We start from the raw sequence: 6680 nt of genomic DNA, 5'->3' as shown, positions 1-6680 counted from the left end.
AAACTTTAACCAAAAGCACTTTGGTTAAAGCCTGTGGTAAAAAAGACATGTGGTAAAACAGTTTGACCTAGCGAAGAAGAATCAAATTTGGATCTAAACATTGGCTATTTAAATAAATTAGTGATATGGGGTCAGTGTGCAGGGTACACTGACAATATTACAATCTAAAATTACTTAAACAAATTACATGAATATTATTAGCAAAACGTACTGAAAGTATCAAAAGTACTTGCAATGCAGGATGGCCCCTTTCACTCTGTTAAAAACTAAACTATTGGATTATTATACTTGATGAATTAATATGTAAGCAGCATTTTAATGATGCAGCCAATTGACAGGTGGAGATGTCAGATAAATGTAGTGGAATAAAAAAGTAGTGTTACAAGTAGTGAACAATGGAAATAGTATATGAAAATAATATAAGTTCATTTACCTTAACATTAGTGGAAGGGCAAGTACAGTACTTACATAAATGTACTTAGTTACGTTCTATCACTGGCTGGTCCTGTCAGAGAAGCAGAAAAACATGGATACATATGACTGCAACCATGGCGATCAATAACCTTGTGGCCCTGTACCTGGGTTTTCCTATACAGCCCCTAAATCTACCCCTGACACAGAATACATGAATTTTTTTTTTTTGTTGGACTCCTCATTCCGTCCAAAGAAGAAACCCCAAAGGGTCGACTCCTAAAAAGAAGCAGAAGAAGAAGAAGAGTTCATATCACTGAGAAGCCGGCATAGCCTGAAAACTTTAACCATGATTGTGGGCTGCTCTGACGCCCACATGATGAACGTGTTACTTGAACCCAGTAACCTTTTGGACCAATTAGCGTCACATCACTTCTGAAACCAAAGGTGTCCCTGTGCTCAACACACACACACACACACACACACACACGCTGATGTAGACAGACATGAACACACATTGGTACAAGGTAAAGACACACACACACACAAACATACACTTTGATTCTTGTCCCGCTGCCCCATCTGTTGCATAGCCCCTGTCAACTAAATGTCACCTGATGACATCATAGGCCTGTCAACCTTTCCCCTCATCACACACACACACACACACACACACACACACACACACACACACATGCACTGACACAAGCAAAACACTGCATGTCACACTTCCTGCCTTGTCCTTTTTATTTTGTCTCCTCAACTCACCTTTTCTCAGCTTTCTTTCCTTCACTTATTTCCTCTTCTGTGCTCCCCCCTCTTCACAGTCCTCCTCTCTGATCAGCCCCCTTCCTCTCTCTCTCTTCCCAAATCCTCTCTTCAACTCCCCTCCTTTTTCCTCTTTCTTTCCTAAAATCTATAGTCTCCTCCCCAGTTTTATCTTCCCCCATCCTCTCCTTCATTTCCAACCCCGTCTCTTCTTCCTCCTTCCTTTCTCTTCCTCTCAAATCTTCTCCTATGCCCCCTCATTTTACCCCCATTCTTTCCTCCTCTTGTCACTTCTTCTCCTCTCCTGTCATAGTTAACTTTATTACTTTACACAGAGTTTTTTGACTGTTTAGTTGAAGTGACACAGAGAGCTTATTCACACCATTGCCTGTCCACTATCTCTTCCATCACCTCACCCGCACACAAATGCACATAAGGAGACCACTAGCAATACAGTAACACATACACACACATACACAAACTGGTGCATACAAGTTGTGTATAAGCAAAGATGCAAAAATGGGTAAGTGATGTTTGCATCAAGGTTTGCACAGGGGCTCAACATGCATATGCACATACACAAGCACTGTGCATGACAGCATGACTAAATAACACTCAGATATTGAACACTTTTGTGGCTATATGGGTATATTTTTATGTCTGTCATATTTCCTGCAGACAATCTTCTATTTCCTCACACTTGAGAGGAAACTTGGAACTTGATAAAACTGAGTTGTTTTTACAATATACGTTTCCCATGTTTTGATTTCAAGGCCTGTCAATAGTTGTTGTGGATAATTGAAAGGTGACTCCCAAATATCACAAATCTGAATTCCTGGATTGCCTGGGAAAAAATAAAAAAAGGAAAGAGAAAGATTAAAGCTCCTCATTCTCAGCAGCTGACAGACACTACGGTATTTATTTTAGTTCTGGATAAAATAGTTTAAATTTGGGCTTGGAACAAAAATCACATTGCTCTGTGCAGGGGATTTAGGATTCAAATGTGTTTTAGTCATGAAAAAATATGATAAACATTTGATTTTTGCAATCAAGGACAGCTGGTGAATGACACAAGTCTGGCCTGAAGTCTGAGACTCCTCTAATTCGCAAAATTCAGTTGTTAATGTGTGATGGTGAGCCTGTGCACAGTTGGAGAGAATTTTTAACATCTTCTAGTTTGTTCGCAGCTCTTGTTAAAGCTAGAAACCCGACAGCTAAAACTCTCAGGTGGTTTTTTAGAGACAAATCCTAGAGCTGGCTCATTATTATTGAATAGGGGACTGATTTACAGACACTGTGACAGTTCCCTGTGTGATTTTACAGGGATCTGAGCACAGTTTTGTTGGATAGTTTTTGGAAGCACTGTGAAACAATGTTTGTTTGAAATGCAAAAATAATTCTGTGACGCCGTTTCACACAAATCAAAGATTACAACACATACTCATGTTCTTAAAGGTAAAGTCAGTCATTCTGGAGAAATATTGTTGATATTTCAACTAAAAATTCAAACAAATACACCCCTCTCTTCAAGCTCCTTCAGAGGCTCCGCCCCCCAAGTCATGGACATGCATTGTCAGGTCAACGACCAAAAGAGAAATATAAAGGAATCCAGAGCGATGCGACAGCTGTCGAGTAGGGATATGCAGGCCCAGTATTTGTATCTGTATTTGTTGAGGCAGCAAAATGATTTGTATTTGTAATTGAATAAAAGTGGAAAGAGACTTAAAAATCCTGTTTTTGTTTTTATTATGCTTTTAATTTTAGAAAATTAAAGTGTTACAATAAGTGTTTATGAATAAACTACCTTACAAAGGAGGTCCCCACATCGAGTCTCTAACTGGAGTCTCCTAGATCATAGACGACTGCGCTGACTACTGAGCTAAAACTTCACTCATTGTCTCATTGCAGACAAACCTCCACCTATTGATACGCCCATAACACAGACACAGCACACCATGTAATGTGTAGGGAAGAACTTCATAGGAAATTATTGCTTTGCACTTTTCATGTATTGCCTATTTTTTACAACCTAACTGTGGAAAGGAGAAGGGGAACAACAGGTTATGGAGAGTCCCTTGAGAGCACTTCGCTTGTGTTAATAGCTCAGCTTTATCTCTGGGGAAAACCCCCAACTCTGGGAATGATGTCCAAATAAGGAAATGTAGCAGCTTGATGTGACTCCCCTCATTGAGACCTGCTGATAGAAGTAACAGTGGAGCAGAGGAGAAAGACTGAGATAGCAATGTAACCGACCTGCACACTGGTATTTGACGTGGTTTTTTTATCTTCCCAAAAACAAATAATTTTTAAAATATTTGTATGAAACAAATATTCATTAAAAAAAACCACTATTTGTGCAATGCCGAATACATATTTGTATTTGGGTATTTGCACACACCTACTATGGACATTGACAAATTGGAATCACAGAATGTGGCGCAAGCTCTAATAGCAGCAACGGGGAGCAGAGCGGCGCAGGGGAAGCGTGCTGGGCCCATAACCCAGGGGTCCATGGTTGAAACCATCCTCTCCTAATTGTCAGTGTTTTCAATCAGGAAGGCTCCATACAGTCTCCCTCTTATCCATGCATGCCCATATGAGCAAGTGTTCAAACAAACACACACCATATGCCGCAAATCTCTCAACAGAGATGTCCCGCCCCTATGCTGCTGTAGTGGACACCATAGTTCTGTTGCAAGCAGCTGATGCAATATGTGCTGTTGCAGGCCGTGGCTACATGGTTTTCATTGCTAAGTACCTGACAGATCTTTGACGGTAGCTGCCAAACAATCCCCCTTGTCAGGTAGCGTGGCCGAGCGGTCTAAGGCGCTGGATTAAGGCTCCAGTCTCTCAGGGGGCGTGGGTTCGAATCCCACCGCTGCCAAGTGTTTGTACTTCACTGTCCAGTTAACCATTGAAAATAATCTTTGCTGACTGAAAGTGTTGTCTCAGGCTATGTGAAGTCTCTATTAGTGTGGGTTAAAAATCCACCACTGTAGCCTTCAGCTCTTGGAAGTTGGAATTTCTACCCATAAACGCCGCATAACAGAGAGAAGATGGGAGAAGTCACTTAAAATTCCAAAAAAGTTCTTAGTAAGTGCTTGACTGTGCATATCATCACAGGGAAGCTGATGAATTCTTAAAGCGAAATGTGCACCTACTCAGTGCTTTTTCATCATTTTCAGAATTAAAGAATTCACGTTATGACAAGGTTATATTTGAGATTGAAACATTTTCACTTTTGTGCATTGCTTCCAAGTAGATTTGCATAGGAAGAGCAGTTGCCAATCTGGTCCTCCTTTTGGGAGGTCCACTTGATTTAAGGAAAGTCTCCAGGTCCTCTGAGATTGGTTTGAAATCAGGGAAATGTGGGTGAAAGCCCTAGTTGCATTTATGTAGAGCAGAGTGGCGCAGCGGAAGCGTGCTGGGCCCATAACCCAGAGGTCGATGGATCGAAACCATCCTCTGCTAATCGCACCTTTTGACATCCAGTAAGGCTCCATGCAGTCATCATCTTATGCAGTCCCACCGCTGCCAGTCAAGACATTTTGTCCTTTGTTCAAGTAAACCTGTCAAATACATGGCCAGTCAAAGATGATTAAACTGTTCCTTTCAGGGCCTCTGTATGTATTAGACTTGTACCAAAATTGCCCGGCAACATCCTCTGGTGATCATGAACCCGATATCAATGGTGTCCAAAGTTGAACATTTGAGTTTTCATGATTTAGAAATAGTGCTGGTCAAAGAAGAGACACCTGGGGAATTCCTGCTCTTCACACTTGGTGCTTAGTAATGTTGGATAGCAGCACTGTATATTGTTGATGTCACAATGGACACTGACAGTTAAGAATTTGATTGATTTTTCAGGTAGTGTGGCCGAGTGGTTTAAAACACTGGGTTTAGGCTCCAGTCTCTATGGAGGTGTGGGTTTAAATCCCACCACTGCCACATTTAGCTCCTGGTACTTGGAGTTTCTTTCTATAAACTGGGCACCAAGGCAGGAAGGTGCGAAAGATCTTCAGAATGGAGCTCAGTAAAAATTCCAACAATTGTCTCACGTTATGGCTTAACTATGCGTTCCTGGAATGGGAAGGCAATGACTTCTGGAATTTCACTGTGCTCCCATTCTGTGCTTCTTCATCAGACACTTGATGAAAGCAGGTGAGTTATTATGACAAGCTACTGTGTTTTGCAAGTCTAATTGATTTTGCATAAATTCCCAAGGCATTTACAGATAAGAAATTGGTTTGGAATCACAGAATGTGGCGCAAGCTCTAATAGCAGTAACGGGGAACAGAGCGGGGCAGGGGAAGCGTGCTGGGCCCATAACCCAGGGGTCCATGGTTGAAACCATCCTCTCCTAATTGTCAGTGTTTTCAATCAGGAAGGCTCCATATAGTCTCCCTCTTACCCATGCATGCTCATATGAGCAAGTGTTCAAACAAACACACACCATATGCTACAAATTGCTCAACAGAGATGTCCCGCCCCTATGCTGCTGTAGTGGACACCATAGTTACGCTGCAAGCAGCTGATGCAATATGTGCTGTTGCTGTTACATGGTTTTCATTGCGAAGTACCTGACAGATCTTTGACGGTAGCTGCCAAACAAACCCCCCTGTCAGGTAGCGTGGCCGAGCGGTCTAAGGCGCTGGATTAAGGCTCCAGTCTCTCAGGAGGCGTGGGTTCGAATCCCACCGCTGCCAGTTAAGTGTTTGTACTCCACTGTCCAGTTAACCATTGAAAATAATCTTTGCTAACTGAAAGTGTTGTCTAAGGCTATGTGAAGTCTCTATTAGTGGGGGTTAAAAATCCACAACTGTAGCCTTCAGCTTTTGGAAGTTGGAATTTCTACCCATAAACACCGCATAACAGGGAGAAGATGGGAAAAGTCACTTAAAATTCAGAGAAAGGTCTTGACTGTGCATACCATTAAAGGGAAGCTGATGAACTCTTAAACCGGAATGTGCACCTACGCAGTGTTTTTCCATCAGTATTTTCAGATTGAAACATTTCCACTTTGTTGCATTGCTTCCAAGTTGATTTGCATAGGAAGAGCAGTTGCCAATCTGGTCCTCCTTTTGGGAGGTCCACTTGATTTAACGAAAGTCTCCAGGTCCTCTGAGATTGGTTTGAAATCAGGGAAATGTGGGTGAAAGCCCTAGTCGCATTTATGTAGAGCAGAGTGGCGCAGCGGAAGCGTGCTGGGCCCATAACCCAGAGGTCGATGGATCGAAACCATCCTCTGCTAATCGTACCTTGTTGTTCAAGTAAACTTGTCAAGTACATGGCCAGGCAACTATCCCTTTCAGGGCTTCTGTATGTATTAGACTTGTACCAAAAATGTACAGCAACATCCTCAATCAATTTTTATTTATATAGCGCCATATCACAACAGAAGTCATCTCAAGGCACTTTTCACATAGAGCAGGTCAAGACCGCACTCTTTAATTTACAGAGACCCAACAATTCCCCCATGAGCAAGCACTTGGCGACAGCGG

General features: G+C 42.1%; 2 non-coding genes across 2 annotated transcripts; both read left to right on the top strand.

Moving 5' to 3' along the window:
• The first annotated feature begins 3981 nt into the window (after positions 1 to 3981).
• On the top strand, positions 3982 to 4063 carry trnal-aag (transfer RNA leucine (anticodon AAG)). Its single transcript has one exon. It is a non-coding gene; the product is annotated as a tRNA-Leu (tRNA).
• A 1740-nt stretch (positions 4064 to 5803) lies between these two features.
• On the top strand, positions 5804 to 5885 carry trnal-aag (transfer RNA leucine (anticodon AAG)). Its single transcript has one exon. It is a non-coding gene; the product is annotated as a tRNA-Leu (tRNA).
• Positions 5886 to 6680: the final 795 nt, after the last annotated feature.

This window comes from Thunnus thynnus, chromosome 9 (assembly GCF_963924715.1).
Source record: "Thunnus thynnus chromosome 9, fThuThy2.1, whole genome shotgun sequence".
In the NCBI taxonomy this organism is placed as follows: Eukaryota; Metazoa; Chordata; class Actinopteri; order Scombriformes; family Scombridae; genus Thunnus; species Thunnus thynnus.
This window is presented reverse-complemented; position numbering and strand designations above follow the sequence as displayed.